Below are 18,153 nucleotides of genomic sequence, written 5' to 3'. Positions count from 1 at the left end.
GCCATTATTAGTTTATTTTAATACTCTTTCTTTGTAATTTTAGATTCAAAACATCTGTAAAATAATTGTTCACAACGTTAGCCATCACATTCATCAGCTTCCGAAGCAATCCTGAAGTATTTCAAACAGCTGTCACAATCTTGTGCTTTAGAAACAATCCACATGCTCACAGAAAGACGTGATGGATAAAAAGGAGCTAAATGTTCATAAAACACTACGTGGTTTCTCAAAACAAAACATTTAGTTTTCTGACCTTTTTCAGCATAATAAAACAATTCCTACCAGAGTCAATGAATGCTAATAAATTATTATTCAACATGTTGACTACTCACTGGTTAAAGCAAAAGGTTAGATGGCAACTCGGCAAAACAACCGAGGGTAAATGGATCTCTAACTTGCTTTCGATTTCTGCAACAACCCAGACTAGAAACCTGACAAGAATGAGAAGGATGTAGCAGCTTGGTAATCAACATTGGTTTGTTCAATTGTGTGTGGGGAAAATGCCAACAACATTAGGAAAAAAAATCAGTTTAATCAAATTAAAATAAAATGGTTCTAGTATTTCATATTTCCTAGTTCCTAATGCATGAGTTCAGATGCATTAATTCATGCACTTAAACATTAATGTTCTGATTTTAGTGAAAAACTTGTTCTGTAATAGTTCCTTTGCTATTGTGATCAAAAACATTTCATCTCAATTCTGAGGCTGCTCTGTAAATATTTTTCTAATAAACAACACACATAGCAACTTCTGATCAATCTTTATCAGCTTCAGATTTAAAATAATGTATTGATGTAAACCACACCCACTAATTTCCAAATAATAAATAAGAGGTGCATTCATCTGTGTACAGGGTATATACAGCAATCCTTAAGTAAAATTTACTACTTTTTAATACTTTTTTTTACTACCTTCAGAATTTTTTTAAAACCATCACAACACTAAATTGCAAGTGTTAATCAGCGACCTATTTACACATATTTTAACATATATAACATACAAAAAGCATAGACTTAGAGACTCACTGATGTTGACAACGTATTGCGCATATTTATTTTACTTAGAAAATATGCCAGGCACTTCTTTTCAGCGGTTCAGACAGTTGACCACGGGGCCTGAAATGATGCAGAACGACCACTGAATATGACGTCATCATAATGTGACCGGATATGCTAAAGTAGGGTTGCTCAATTATGGCAAAAACAATAATCACGATTATTGTGACTGAAATTGAGATCTCGATTATTTAAGACGATTTTTCAATTTATGTAGATTTTTTTAATTTATTTTTATTCAGTCATAAAACTGCTCAGGGCACAATCAGGGCAAAAATAAACAAGAAACAAGATGATCACTAAAAGAACTCCTGATTCCCAGTATAAAAAGACCAATATACTTATAGCTCATAGTTTATGACCCAAGGGCAATAGACCTTGGTTTAACTCATTTAAGTCTAACCAGTGCAGACCCAAATACCAATATCTTGCAAATACTGACAGCAAGAATTATACAGTGGCATTTATAACAAATACATGCAAATAAATTGATGTTCACAAAATATTGCATAACATTTATTGAGTTGTGTCAAGGAGCTGTAGGAGAGTGCACTAGCACCGTGTCCTCAGAGAGATTAGTTATTATTTATTAGCGTGAGGAACTTATTTCTACCTTATTTATAAACTATTTATTAACAAGTCCATCAGTTAATGTAATAATTGTCCCAACCACAGCTGCACCCCCCACCCCCCAACCCGGTCTCACAGCAATCAGGGGCAAGCTGCACGTGTGTTTAGCGCGCCGCACACGCACACTTAGCCGTTTTTAGTGGCTCAGGAGTCCGCAGGTACGGTGTGTGTCACTCACTCTGGTTACTCCAACAGGGAGCCGGCTCTGAGCTGTTTCTTTAGCGACCGACACATCATTACATCATTCCCTTTCCTAATGTCCTGAAGAACGGTCCGGAGCGCAGGCGGAGTGTTTAGCTAACCTGCAGCAGGAAATGTCGACGATAGTTATCCAGAAAGTAGCTAAGGGTTACCAGAGATGTTTCTGAGGTGTTCGCCAGGTACTTTTAAGATTTAAAAAGTCAAGAAGGGGGTCTGAAAAGCTGTTGGAAATAGCATCAAAGTCGCTAAGTTGGCAACGGAGCGCTTCATTTGTAACTCAGGGCAGCTCAAGTGGGAGGAGCAAATAATCGGCTTGTTTTATTTTTATAATCGTTCAAAACATTTCATTCGGAATATATTTCTATGTCGATGTTCAGAATACGACACCTGATAGTCTGAAAAAAATAATACCTAACTTGGAAAAAATAATACCTCTGAGACCAAATTTAACACTTTTAATGGCCTTAAATTTGACTATTTTTATTTATCACTTTTTAATACTTTTTAAAACCCCGCGGACACCCTGGTGTATCTCCTTTGATCTGCATTAGTGATGTTTTCAGCACCAGAACAATGAAGCAAAGAAAGATTCCTGAGTTTGTTAGTAATTTTATTTATTAGGTGTATCGGACCTGTTCTATTTTTCTCTGAAATGAGATCAAATCAGTGCTTCTATGGGTTGTCTCCTCTCTGCACTAGAAAATTTTACTTTATAATGTTCATCTTGATTTTCTTAAATAAATTAAACCAAAGATATTGGTCAGTAATGCCAAATATGTAAATTTGTGTTTCAGTTGTTTTTATACTGGCTTAAAAATACTTCATTAAGTCTACTAAGCAGGGTAGGGCCAGCCCAGTAATGATCTTGGACCAAAATAAAGGGGGCAGAAATTCAAAGGGGGGCAGAAGGAGATGTTTTTCCAGACGCCAAGAAAAAATAAATGCCAAATCCCCCCTGCAAAGTGTGTCACTGAGAGTTTAAAACAAAAATTATTCTTGTGCAAATATTGGTGTGTTCACCTTTAATACTAGTTATTACAATGCAGCAGTTGCTGGATTGGTGCAGTTCAAAGTGGAGTGCGTCTAATAAAACAACATTAACATAAAGGTGAGACGTGTCAAGTACCTGTTGTGATGGACTTCTACCACATCAAATCTTAGGTCTACATTTGAAAAAGCGATTTAGTTCCAACAATTTTTGTATTTGATGATTTATATATTGCAGCAATAACACTTCTTATTCATAAAAAAGCTGTTGACGGCGTATGGTATGATGTGACACAACACTGTTAGAGATAAAGTTACAGCTAAAAAGGTAGATGAGGACATCCTAATGATCTCCCATCATGGACCAGCCTCATTTGGCCCATTATGCCTTTCAAAAGAAACAGATTGCTATGAGGTGCTGTGTTGGGATTTTATATTCAAAACTGAGTCACTTCTTAACAGCTAGCCCCACCCTGACACATAAGCCACTCTAGAAAAACATTAAGAAACCAACTCATCAATGATTAATCACTACAAACACTACAAGCTTTTCCAGCTTAATATGTGAAACACTAGAAATGGAAAGGAAAAGTGGAGATTGTGATTTTTTCTTACTATTGGACAGACTAGACACAGCAGTAAAACAGTGAGCACTATAAAGACGTTATTTACTTCATGCCTTGGATCTTGACACAACCTTCATGTATGGAAAAACGAGTTCTAATGAAATCATTCGACTGATTTGCTCTGTAGTTTATTTTATCCTTACAAGGAAACTGAAGCCACATTCGTGTAGAAAATATTTGACATGATATTTTAAGAGTTGCTCATCACAAATTTCTGTCGTCTAAACCTCCACATCCTGGGTTCTGGGTTTGAAGTGTGCTTTGGTTTCTACTTGAAATGAAGGGGGGGGAAAAAACAAAACACCATTTTAGCAAAAAACGCATTAATAAGTCATTTGGTGTTTTTAGACCACATCATTTTAAGGGCTGGTGTTTGATGAGGAATGACACTTAGAACAGCAAGTTGCTTACTGACGAACAATGAGCTAATCTAGGTGCTGTGGAGGAAAACAAGAGAAACCAGCAAAGACACAAAGGCAGAAACGGTTTGGGATCAAATGGGCAACTACAGGCAGATTAGCTAATGCTAGTGGGTAGCAGGCTCACGATCAATTGGGGTTCTGAAAAAACACGATGGTTGTGAAACGAAGAACATCTAAACTCTACAAGCAGAAGAAAAGTCCTCGCCATCCTGTTTATTCTTAGCCGACTGCAGCTCTATGGAGCAGAACTGCTGTCAAGTTTGAGTCTGCTCTGCTAAACACCGCAGCAGATTATGGCAAGCCGCTGTAACATGTAATCATAAATGCGTGAACATAATTTAAACTGGATTACTGCTAATCGTACATAATAAACATGTCACCATAAATTTTTTGCAGTAGAAATTAAATGTTATTCGCATTTCCAGAAGCTTACTACTGAACAAGTAAATTAAATACATTAAGCTTTACTGATCATAGTTTAATTATGGATATATTTAGCATGTTGTTTTGCATGCTATTGAACTGTTTTCTTATGTTTTGTAGTTAAATAAAGTAAAGAAAGGAGAGAAAAAATGTTTCTGTAGCAGTTTTTAATTAAGTAATTTAGTTAACAACATTTGTGGGATATGTGGCATCTTTTTTATCTGTAAAGCACTTTGAGATACATTTTTCGTATGAAAAGCGCTTTATAAATAGTTTGATTTGATTTAAATGTTCCTGTTTAATCCGATTAATCGAGTCGAGACCCTATCCGATTCATCGATGACCCAAATAATCGTTTGTTATAGCCCTATACCACGTATTGTCCTATTCACTTCATTGTGAATGCACTTTGATTTGTATTTGCAGTCCAGCATGATTCGTTTCACCTGCATCGTTTACATATTAGGGCTGCAGCTATTGAATATTTAAGTATTTGAATATTCTATCGAATCCTCCATCGAATATTCCATTTCACAACGTTTTATGTGAAATGAGACTGTGGTCTGCTGCTGAAAATATGAAAATAAAACAACAAAATTATAAAAGGCTCAATAATATGTATTAAACTGGTGTTGTCTAGTTCTCTTTCCCAGCTGATATTTATAGGTAAATGTTTTATGGAACAAAGTCCTACTTAGAATTCATTAACATTTTAGGTTTGTAACAATATCGCTCATCCTAGTCAAAATATCACACATATGATCAGTAGAAAGGAATTATTTCATTAACATGTTCAGTAATAAGCTACTGGAAATTCTAAAAACATGTAATTTCTACTGGTAACAATGTAATGGTAGCATATCTATTTTATATGAGGCTGGCAACATAATCCAGTATAAATTGTATTCAAATTTAGAGGTGTTTGTGAATTACATGCTACAACGGCTTGTCATATCCCTGCTGCGTTGTGTGGAGCGGACCCAAACCCCGGGTAGCTGCAGCGGCCCTGCCCCACACCACTGCAGACGTCCACAACGTGGACAATGTGATGCACACATTAATGAAGCTTCGAATCAGTTAAACATGAACTGAGCAATTTAAAGGTGGAATGTGGAAAATTTTAACCAAAAGCTTTCTTTTTAAAAAATAATACCTCCACAGGGCATTTAGAGGTGGTCAGAATGAATGTATATTTAAAAAAATAATAATCACTTTTATTTTGACGGGAACAACACTGGGTTTATGCTTGACATCCACAAGCCAATAGGGGGCATTGTTGCACCAAAAAGTCTGCTCGACAAGGCGAGGCTGGGACAGTGTAAAATGGCGGACTCGTTAAGTCAAGCAGCTGATTCTGAGCCCAGATTATGTTCGAATGGTAATTACTGTTGTAAAATAAATGTATTAGTAGAAATTAGTCCTCTTACACTGTATGATTCGTCACTGGACATTGGTTATGTCTCGTCATCTCACGCGACAGTAGTAAACCAACACCCCAACAACTGGAAAATGTGTTCTGTTGCACTACCACCTCTAAACACTGGATGTCACTATAGTGTTTGTGTTCCACATTCAACCTTTAATGAACCAACCAAGCCCCCACAATGCGGGTGAAAAATTGAAGCAATCCCGGAAGTGAAATAAATTGCAGTTCCACCCTCATCCACTAGGGGCTGGTGTCAGAAGCGAGCAAATCCTCATCGACTCCCAAGTTAAAAATACCAATTTCACAGCAGAAATAAACATGTTTACAGCCTGGTACCAAAACATGTTTTTGGTTTAAATGATCTAGTTTACACTCATGACAACTCTGAGGGGGGTGAATTTTTTTCTCACTCTTCTGTTTAAGTGTATTAAAAGCCTAAAATTCTGTATAATTAATGAGCATCAGACCCACGTAACCACAGAGCTAGCTCCATGGAAAGGCCTCAGCCTGAGCCTCGGCCTCGCCTGAAAATTGTTCGGTCATTTTCAGTCTCTTAGTTGTAGCGTTTGTGTATTCTGTTATGGATATTATTTGTGCAATTGTTGGACAAAATGACTTGTTGTGGCATTAATTGCACTAACAGAGCGTCCAAGGAGTCTCCACTTCATTTTTTTCGGTAAGTAAATTTATATTTATGTATTTTAGGTCACTGCCGAGCTGAGCTTAGATTTGAACATGTACTGTTTAACCACGAAATTTAAATGTAATAGGGTAAAACCCAGTGCATTTAACATAATGCTGCACTTTAGAAAATGGGTTGAAATATAACATGTTGGTGGAGCTGGGTTCCCACTATCGGCTTGTGGAGGTCTCGGGAGACCGATGTTTTCCACCCGGTTCTCCCCTCCCCGATAGTAGCTAGGTTGCTACCTCCGTAAGCTTAGCTCCCACCTCTGTGTTAGCTTTGGGTTAGCTTCAGGTTAGCTTGTAGCTAGTTTGACCGGGTGTCGTCAGTTGATCCCAGCCTTACAGCCCCACCCTCAGCTCCACCTCTCTTCCCTTTTGTGGAATTGTCTGGGCTTGACGGAACCTGTGACACGGTCAAAATGGCGGTGGTGGCCACCTCCCATTTTTCTTCAAAAATGTGTTATTGGAGCTTATGGAAACCCATTGTCCAATATTTATATTACGATGGAACCAACCCTGACGATTGTGTTTCGATTGAGCAAAATAAAAAGAAGAGTATAAAGATTAAGAAGACCCCTTAAGAAAAAATGAAAATGTTTGTGGTCCAAAAGCACCTATTAAGTTAGATAGGCCCCTCCTCAACAGTACCAGTGAGCTTTCTTTCTTTTTTTTCTTTTCCAACCAGTAAATGTGACCATATTATAAAAAACTAAACAATCATTGGAACATTTTATTTTTTCTGTAACACCTCAAAACTAACAGGGAGCTGATTTCACAGTCATTTTTGCTCTTCAAATGTTAAAATGTGCCAAAAAGAATAAATATAACTGTTATTTGAGGCAGAGCACACAGAGTACAGTTTGTTCCATTTTCACCCTGCTTTCACGCGGGCCCCAGCGTTGGCACCAGTTTGTCTTCGGCTATCATCTTACAGCCACAGAAGGTTGGGGATGAAGGGGAATAATTTAGCGATGAAAAAAGACCCAAAAACAAACAAATATATACCTGATAAAAGAACACAGGAGAAGTAAAAGAATAAATGGCTCATCTGATTCTGACAAGGGCTTGACATTTTCCATAAATGATTTATAATAAAACATAAATATAATTTAGAACCCGTCAGTTTTGTGTTTGTCTTGACGTTTCTGTAAACAGTCATTAAGTAAACGCTGTTTTACAAACGGACTTTGTCCTGCTTTTGCACAAAGGGTGTGTCCGAATCCACGGGTAGGATGCTTATGAGTACGGGTCCTCGCCGGTCTAGCAAGGTTGGGTCCCTGCTAGACCGCTAAGACCGGAACCCAGCGGCTCTGAATTTGGACAGTCTAGCAGTGTTGGTGTTTTTTTTTTTTTTGGGGGGGGGGGGGGGGGGGGGGGGGGGGTTGGACAAACATCTCCTTTTGCCCTTCTTTGACTTTCTGCCTTCTTTATTTTGGTCCAAGATCATTACTGGGCTGGCCCTATTAAACATGTTCTACACCCCTGCTTAGTAGACTTAATGAAGTATTTTTAGGTCAGTATAAAAATGACTGAAACACAAATTTACATGTTTGGCATTATTGACCAATATCTTTGGTTTAATTTATTTGTTAAGAACATCAAGATGCATTACAGTGAACATTACATTAAGTAAAATTTTCTAGTGCAGAGTGGAGACAACACACAGAAGCACTGATTTGATCTCATTTCAGAGAAAAACAGAACAGGTCAGATACACCTAATAAATAAAATTACTAACATACTCAGGAATCTGTTTCTTTGCTTCATTGTTCTGGTGCTGAAAATATCACTAATGCGGATCAAAGGAGATACACAGATGAATGCACCTCTTATTTATTATTTGGAAATTAATGGGTGTGGTTTACATCAATACATTATTTTAAATCTGAAGCTGATAAGGATTGATCAGAAGTTGCTATGTGTGTTGTTTATTAGAAAAATATTTACAGAGCAGCCTCAGAATTGAGATGAAATATTTTTGATCACAATAGCAAAGGAACTATTACAGAACAAGTTTTTCACTAAAATCAGAACATTAATGTTTAAGTGCATGAATTAATGCATCTGAACTCATGCAGTAGGAACTAGGAAATATGAAATACTAGAACCATTTTATTTTAATTTGATAAAACTGATTTTTTCCTAATGTTGTTGGCATTTTTCCCACACACAGTTAAACAAAACAATGTCCATTAAGGTGTGTGTGTGTGTGTGTGTGTGTGTGTGTGTGTGTGTGTGTGTGTGTGTGTGTGTGTGTGTGTGTGTGTGTGTGTGAGTGAGTGTGAGAGAGAGAGAAAATAATTTTTAAAAACCCGACCGAAGCGGAGGCAGTGACCGACGCAGCACGAGCTGCTTTCAGCTCTGTCTTGTCAAATGCACCACGTACGTTACGAAAAAAGTGACTTTAAATATTAAACCGAAAAAGAGGCGAGCTGAAGAAAACCTAGGGAGTACTGAAGAAACGTGAGCAACAGTGAAGCACAGAGAGATCCGTTAAGCCGGGCGTACACTGTGCGACTTTTTCACTTTTTTGAGCCGATTTTCCAGTCGTGCGAGAATCCACGACATCGGGGCGAGTTTTGCGCCGAGCGGTCGTGTAGTGTACAGGGGGTTACGAGAGGCGATTAACACCACGTGACCAGCCGCCGATCAGCAGTCGTGAGGTCGCACGGACTTCTGGTGTGTTTAATATTTCGCTCGTCCCTCGTGAGGGTATCGCACTGTTGAAGCGGCGCTGCGAGCAGCTGCGACCCAAAAAGTATCAGAACCGCTCACGGCGCATGCGCGCGCAATCCTGCATCAATGCCGGTCGCTCGCTATTTCCCTAATAACACACGTTGTTTGTTTTTGTTTCTACACGTTTTTTTTACTCACAAAGATTGTCAAGAAAGCGTGTTTGTCGTGTTCATGTCAAATTAAACTGATCACAAAACACAGATTCACTTTCTTTATTTCATTTTCCTCATCCAACCCCCATAAATCCCTGTGTGTCCTCCTGCAGCACTCCCGAAGGACAACAGGCAAGACAAGACAAAAAAGTCTGACGTGTTGTGTAAAAACTGCTATTTTTAGCACATTTTTAGGGCCGGCGTGTTGCTACCAGACGTACAGTGGGAGCAGTCAGGTCGCATACGAGAACTGGGTCGTACAGTGTGAGCACATGACTCGTGAGATCTGCTCTGCGAGGAAGTCGTACAGTTTGAGCTGAAGCTGAGTGCTACGAGTGAAAAAGTCGCACAGTGTACGCCCGTCTTTACCGTCTGTGTGTGTGTGTGCGTGGGCCGAACTGAGCTTTCGCTTTCGCTCGTTGGCCTCTTTGATACGGTCTTCCCATTCAAAGGGACTGCTGCAGAGTTTTGTGTGTAGAGAGGGGCGGGCGCTCTATGTGACTGGCCAATCACAGAGCGTGAAGGCAGTCAATTACCCAATGAGGATTTTCCTTCAGCACGATTACAGATACTGACGGGTTATACTCGTTTCATGCTCGTATTCGTCAAAAATGCTTTATCCGTACCAGATACTGGTCTGAAACAAGTATCCGGCTCATCCCTTGCTGTAACCACCCTGCCCTGCCTCCTCCTCCTCCTTGCTGCCTGCCGGCTGTGATCACAAGCAACAACAGAGTAGTTCCCGCTGCTTCTTCGGGAAACAGCTCAAAAAAAACTTTTTAAAAAAATCTATAAAACGAGATCTTGTAGGTGTGGTGCTGGGATTTCAGCCGGGGTGGGTCGCCACGGCTACGCCTATGTAAGGGAAGCTCATAAGTAAAGCATGCCGCTTACGCATCAGTGGAAAGGCAGGTTATTTTTTGGCATTAATAGCCATTTTTACATAACAATGTTGTCAATTTCGTGCAATGCTGAAGCAGCATCAGGGAGCCTTGGGTCATGTACAAGGGGTCCGATAGACAATTAGAGCAAATTACTACCAAGCGAATGCAAAATTCGCGCATCGCCATGCCGGCATGGTGCATTTATAAGACACACCGCTGCTGTCATATGCTGATTTGCCGGCACGGCGTGTCTTGTAAAAAGGGCTAATCAGAAGAACTAACTAATGTACATAAAGCAAACCAAGTGCTCAATATGCTACAAATAATTCAAACATTTGATTGGAAAACGTAGAAAACCATCCTAAATGCAGTTACTACAGCTGAATTAGCTCTCGTCAGGGAAGACCCAGTGGTTGAGGTAATTTTCTAAAGCACTCCTCATTCCTTTAGACTTGTCCAAGCAAGATGACATCAGTGTTGAGCACATACCAGTGTATCCCAACAAAAACACCTCCCTCCATAAGAAGTGTCGAGATCATCTAATTTTGTGAAAGTAAATCATCCACATCATCATGAGCATTGAACACTGAACAGCAAGAGGAAGTTTAGAGTAAAAGTTGATCTACGGGTGCAAAAGTGTTACGTCTGCAGCCCTATCAAGCCAGCATGAAGTGCAGAGTGACTGTGTGCAGGAGGTGATAAGAACACTTTAAGAGGCCCCTAGGAGGATGTTGAAGTTAAAACCGGACCATTGTGCACAGAACGGGGTCTCGTGACTAATCTGCTGGTTTGTCCATTAAACAGTCGCCCATTTGATTTTACAATAACCTGATCACCCACATCTCTACTTTGTTCAGCTGCTAGAGGTTCAAACATGTCAGCGGGGTGTTTGTTTTTCCTGTCAAGATGAAATTTCGAGCCTTGCAGCAAGTGAATTTTCAACAACCAGCTCACATGTTAATGTTGCATCACCGTCTGCTTTATCAGTAATTTCTAGAGCAAAATCAAGCAACTCAGCCATAAATGCCTCAAAAGCCAGGAGTAATCTAGCCAACAGATCTAGTGCAGAGCGCCTGCTCTGTTTACATTTTTGTCCACCGACTACAATCTCAGTCAGGATGCAATTTCAGCATCATTTTACCAGTTTCTGCTGTTGTTTACAAACAAATATCCAAACCATAAACAACCTAAAATTATGAGCAATTAGGGGAAGAAACACCAAAGGTTTTGGACTACATTACACAAAAATGTATTTGCAGTGTGTCAACTGTGAAACTTGCTTACCATGACAACACAATAAGAATAAATGCAGGCCACACAAAAAGACGTTGTTCCCTGAAGAAATCGCTGCATTTCAAACATGTCTACACTGGAATTTTCTAGTAAGTCACGTTCAGCTAAAACAAAGAAAGAGCCATTCAGAAGCAGAATAATTACACTTTATAACCTTTTATCTACAAAGAGGTTTCAGGACACTACAAGGCTGTTTCAGATCACAGTGACAAACAGAAATCATAACTTTGTTACAATATCAGCAGAAAACAACGTGGATAAGAGAATAGACACAGGAAGGCAATAAAAAAAAACAAAGAATAAACAGCCTCTATAAGAAAATGGACCCTCAAGGTCAGAGCTAGTTTTCCCACCTGGTTTTAACCACGAAGGCCTTGTAACAGTAGTAGGCCCTGCTAACAGGACTCAGTGGAAACGGAAAACACCACCACGTCACATGGCAACACACACCAGCCCAGCCAGGGAGACGCAAACGGCACCACTGGGTTAGAAATACCGCGACAGAACAAACAACTGCTGAGGAGAAGGGGCAGTTGGAAGTGTAACTTAATAATTAATTTATACTCATCCATTCTCCTTTGGTATTCTGAAAACATGGCATGCTATTTAATTATCTAGATTTGTGAATATTTGCAATGTTAATATTCTAATTTGTTGCGTATGTCTGAAACTTGGTTTGGCCAGGTGAGTCTCGTAAATGCTAAGATTCACTCTGTGTTTATGTCCATGTAGACAAAGAGACATAACTCAGGTAGACAAGACCTTAATAAACATATGCCACTGATAACAAAAGTCTGTACTCTGAATGACTTCCAAAAGCTAAATGAAATGACCTAAACGGTACACCACAGTTTCTACCAGAACAGAAACGCATACGATCATCTCACCTTTTTTTCAGTCCAGTATTATTCTATACTCCTTCCTTGTTACACTCGCCGTCTCTCTCTCTCTCTTCCATCCACAGCTCTTCCCTCTGTGGGTGCGTTCCCTGTGGTAAAAAAACACAACACGGTTGTACTTTGTAATTAGGGATGCAAGAAAACAAATAGCGTTATGAATCTCAATAGATATTTAAAAGGCACAGTATCATTTTTTAAATCAAGAAGTCACTCACAAAAATTTACTGCATTTCTTTTGTGTGCTACGATTCATTCTCCCACAGCTAGTTGCCAGCGGTTTTCACCGCCTTCTATCTGATGGAACAACGAGACTTTACGATAACACTGGATGTGTCTTGGAAGTGTTTTCCAACTAAATTCAATGTTAAAAATGGCAAAAAACCATCTGGCTTTTAATATCGCAAATATTTCATATCGTCTCCCCAGTATTGTGGTGTATAGGGAGCCCAAGTCACGCCCATCTCCTTCCGGACCACGGGTCCCCGGAAGAATGAAAAAATGAACGCAAGTCAACGGGGCTAAAAACGCTATTTTCTAATTCCGCTTGTTTTGTGCCATGGATTTCGCAAATGATGTCCGTGAATTTTAAAGACACATTTTGATACCAAGAACGCGCTTATTTCTGAACAGGAGGAAACGCTATTTTAGGTTTTGAGTGAAAATAAGTCCAGGACTACAAATGTGCATCATGGAAGTGACGTCATCGAACCAGACACGGAGAAAACTGAGGGAAAATGGCTGTAAGTTCGGCAAACTTCCCACAAGAGGAAAGAAACACCATAAATCTGGTCATGTGGTAAGTAGCAGCTACGTTACGGGAGAGGAGATTATGCAATGTGCCGATTTCTATTTTGTAGTCACGCTTATTACGAACTTTTATACGCTGATAAATCTTAAAGTACGAGACTGGCGTGGTCGAAACACCCATCATTACTTTTCATTTAAATTGCAGTACAACACATGTGCGATCCAGGGCGTAAGGCAAAGCGAATTAGAAAATAGCATCAACACCGTCGACTTGCATTCATTATTTCGTTTTTCAGGGGACCCAGGAGTCGAGCGGAAAGGGAGGAGACTTAGGCTCCCTATATCATATTGCCAGATTCCTGCCAACACACACTCTTGTTTTCAATCATGTTTTATTGACTATTTAAGTAGATGAATTGTTTTGGTGATTCTGATAATTCCACAAAAACTATTAAAAAAATAGTAAAACAAAGATGTAAAGTCGGATGCCAAAATCGACAACAGTGAGGACCTAAAGGTCTTCATTAGTGAGACCTGTGAGAGCAAGAGTCAAGAGGGTGTACGCGATGATCCCAGCTGACAACTAGGTGGATAGAAATTTGGTGGGATTGTCATCCAGTTTCTTTTAAAATTTACTTCACATCCATAATTAAAATGTATTACATTCAGATTTTTCAGGCAAACTGGGTTTAAGTGTTTTTGATGCACCAGGCCTCTTAAGGATGACTTAAAACCGTATTAACACGGGCTGTATTCTGTTTAGAAGTTAGGCTAATCACCAATCTTTTGTAAAGCCAAATAACCAGAACTGATTAGTTACAACTTACACTAGATTTACATGTTTGCTGGCAAAGGAAATTGCCAAAGGACCAAAGATTGTGACTACTCTCTTATCACACGACACGTTTACGTAAACAAATCAGTGTGTTTAGAATCCATTTGTCAACAAACAGTAAATTACACATTCCCATAAAAGAAACATTAAAACTATGTGAGTAAAGATGATGCCCACTGACGCTTAACTACCTCAAATGACACCTTCCAACTAGTGCAGCACGAGGCTGCTGCCTCGCCCTCTGTGGGTGATAAAGTTTAGCTGCTGTGGCTCTGGTGGGCGTGCCATTTAGCCTGCGGGAGAAAGCTGCAGTCTAATCCAATAATGAGATTACTGCACAGCATTTATCTTAGCTTTGCACACAAACACCCATGCACACACAGAAAAACACAAACTTTACTATGTTAAATTTTAAATTTGTGTCATGATCGGTATGATTTTATAATGGCACTTCCATGTTACCATTAAATAGCTATTTTATACCTTCCAGTTGCAGCGTTATGTGTTTATATGCTAAAAAACATTAACTGCCCTACTGCACCACTAATTTTAACTTTCCACAATAAAAACCCAAGTATCAAATCAATGTATTGATGCACTTCCTACCCCTGTAGCTGGAATAGCTCAGCTGTAGCCATGTCTGAGGCTTTTCCTGTTTACACAACTCTTTTTCAGACAGGTACCATTTCCCTAACTATCCATTTATCACGATCAAAGGAAGCTATGACGTAGTGAGCATGGAAAGGTGTTCATTCTTAAACCATCTAACTGAATCACGTTTTTTTTTGTGCCAATGCATTAACTTCTAACTTTCATCACTTTCTGGAGATCAGCGTGTGTTACGTGAGAATGTGAATAATGTGGAAGGAAAGACCCATAATGAAGGATGCAGATATAGTGCTGAACCCATGCGCCAGCTGCTGAGCCATTATTATCACATAATTAACATCAAAAGTTCTCCATGCTGATAGACTTGGGTCACACAGCAGAGCATGATGGGAGTCTCTTTATGAAAGGGCCACCCATTAACTCCAGCTAAAGAGAGGGGGAAAGGAATTAAACAAGCAAACCAAAGATGGAAAAAGCAAAATAAAGAAAGCGAATCACAACATAGGAGGGAAATAAATGACGGGGACGGCTTTGCAGAACTCTATAATTTGACAAAGCAGATTATCATTTATTAGATTCTGTATTCTCTGTTATTGGCCAACAGAATATACTTTCAGATAGGAAATGTAAGAAAATATTGATACACTGATACCATTTTTTTGGTGTTATGAGACTCATTCAATTTTTCAAATTACCGTATTGACCTGAATATAGGAAGACCCTGATTATAACACTTTCCAAGACTAATCTTCAGCAAAACAAAAAAATCACTTTTTAAATAAACTATGCAAACTATCAGAACTTTGTTCACATGTGAATTTTGTGTGTGTGTGTGGTGTGTGTGTGTGTGTGTGTGTGTGTGTGTGTGTGTGCTGTCTGGCAGTGAAGCAAGCAGAATTGATGTCGGAATGCTGGTGACAAGCCTTACAGATTTACTCTCAGGTGGAAAAGCGTCTGCTTTTAATGTCACGCCTGATACTTAAAACTTTATTGCTATTGTTTTTGAATGCTTTTTAATTCTGACCAGACACGGAGTCAGAGGTGAAAGAGAAAGGAAGAGACAAAAGGTGTGTGTGTGTGTGTGGGGGGGGGGGTCCACAAAAATAAACAATAATGAACAAGAATCTGCTTCTAGACCTGCAGAAAGAGAAGAAAAAAAAGAAAAACAATGGGACACAACAACAATACAACAAGATCAAGCTATCACTTGATGAAGGAATATATAATCTACATTGTTTAACTGAACAATCACCCGATAATAAATCACAGTGCATTAAGTGCCCACCACAGCCTTAAGACATGTGTTGAACGTGCCCAAGTCCATACTTATGACAGCACCATGTGAGCACCTGTGTGTGTACACGCGCTTGTTTATGTAAGGTTTCTCTATAGGAGCGTCCAACAGAGAGTGTGAGGGACCACAGATCCGCCCCCCAAAGATGTGCAGGAGACGGAGGGAGCTCCAAGTCCCAGAGATCCAGGAGTTGCCCCAGAGCACTAGCCTGGCAAGCCAGACTAAATAAATGTATTATTTAGTCTGGCCATGCTCCAATCGGCTCTCGGTTGTGGGGCGGGTTCTACCGTTGTCTTTCAAATGATCTCCGCATTCCACTGGACAATGAATGTGACATACTCTTGTTTCACTCTGTTGCATCATCCCACCCACCAGGCATATAGAGTGCCCTGATTGGCCCACAAAGCGGATAAAGCTCTGTGATTTGTTCACTAAGCAGATAGAGCACTATGATTGGCCCACCATTATGGACCAATCACAGCTCTTTATGTGTTTGAAACCCCTCTAGAGAGCTGTGATTCAGTACGTTTAAATGCAGCCAATATCCGGGTTATGATCGGGTTAAGGTCGGTATTCGGGTTTCTGAGTTGATCAGAATAACCCGTTTACAAGCATAAATAGAAAGAGTTACCTCTAACTTGCATAACCCGATGTAAATGCGGATGTTGGGGTAGCGTCAGGACGTGTGGACTACGTCCAGACTGCGTCATTTCCGGTTCTTCTCGTTCCGGTATCCGTGAAAACAACATTTTTCCCAGTTCGGAAGAGATAGCAACCGTGTTTGTTTGCGCTTTAGTTTCCTCGTCACTCCAAAAGTGTGGTGCTGTGCTGCGACTTGCCATGTTGCTCCCAACTTGTTGTTTACTTCCGGTGTTCTGGCGCATACAAGACGTCTCGCTACTCAAAAGACCAAGATTCCTTGCGAACAGAGCATGCGCAGAACACACGCTTTGATGGGGATATCCCGATATGCGTTTATACGACCAAACATTCGGGTTAGAAAAGGGTTACCCCAGGTGTAGTAACCGGGTTTTTAAAAACCCGGTTATGAGCATATCTGGGTTTCTGGCGGTGTTTACACGGACCTGCGGAACCGGGTTATTGTGAATATTCGGGTTTTTAAAGGGTTACTGGCTGCATGTAAACGCACTGAGTGGCTAGCCAGAGTCCTGGTAGGAGCTGCTGAGGTTCCAATGGAGCATGCCTAGACCAAACTTTGCAAAGCAAGAATTTGGTCTAGTTCACTAGGCTACCAGAGCACAGGAACTCCAGGGAGACTGCAACCAGAAAAGCCCCCGCCCCCCTCGAGAGGCGCAGAAGATCGCCCCGGGGGGCCACAACCAGCAGCCGGCAGAGTCCCGGGAGATATTGGCAGCAAGCCCACAGGCCCGCCGCCTCCCACCCCCTAGCTGGCAGAGCCCGGGACCCAATGACCCGGGACCAAGGGGCGACCGCCCCCACTGGGGACCCAGCAGAGCCCAGGGACCCAGACCCCACCAGGCAGCCACTGGGATTGGTCAGACAGATGCCAAAAATCTTAAACTCACATGTGAAATAAAAGCCAAACGAGGCTCTTATTCACAGACGTCCTCTGCTTCGCTGTGCACTCTCATGCTGCTGCGATCCCGGTGAACCATCAGACCGCTACACCTGTTGGCTCCACCCATTGAACGTCATCCTCACTGCAAACGCGTCCATGCATGCAAAGTTTGACGCCTCTGCTGAATTGTCCACCATCATCTTAAAATTTGCATAACTCTGCCGTAGCATCTTAACTTGCCCCACTCTGCTGCGAACCTCACCTCCATGTTTTTCTCTTGTTAAGAACGCTCAGCCAGGCGCCCTCTGCTGTTACGGGCGTGTAATGACCCCAGACAAACAGCATGCGTGAATGCTTAGATCCCAATTATAAGACGACCCCACATTTTAAAATTATTTTTCAATAAAAAAACATCATTAAATATTCAGGTCAATACTGTAGTTAGACTTTTTTTTTGAGAATTTACATGCAGACATTTACTGTATTTCTTTTGTGTGGTGTAATTCAAACTCTAACAGTAAGGTGGCAGCACATTTTCTTCTGACGGAACGAGACCTCGTGACACTGGACGTGTCTTGGAAGACTCTGACCTGAGCTTCCCAATTAAATTCAGTGTTAAAAAAAAGATATAGTCTGGCTTTTAGTATATCGTCTCGTCTCATCTTCTTCCGCCAAACCAGGTCCGGGTCGCGGGGGCAGCATTCCA

Source organism: Nothobranchius furzeri, chromosome 12 (assembly GCF_043380555.1).
Source record: "Nothobranchius furzeri strain GRZ-AD chromosome 12, NfurGRZ-RIMD1, whole genome shotgun sequence".
NCBI lineage: Eukaryota > Metazoa > Chordata > Actinopteri > Cyprinodontiformes > Nothobranchiidae > Nothobranchius > Nothobranchius furzeri.
The sequence above is the reverse complement of the archived record's forward strand: the minus strand, read 5'-3'. Positions refer to the sequence as shown.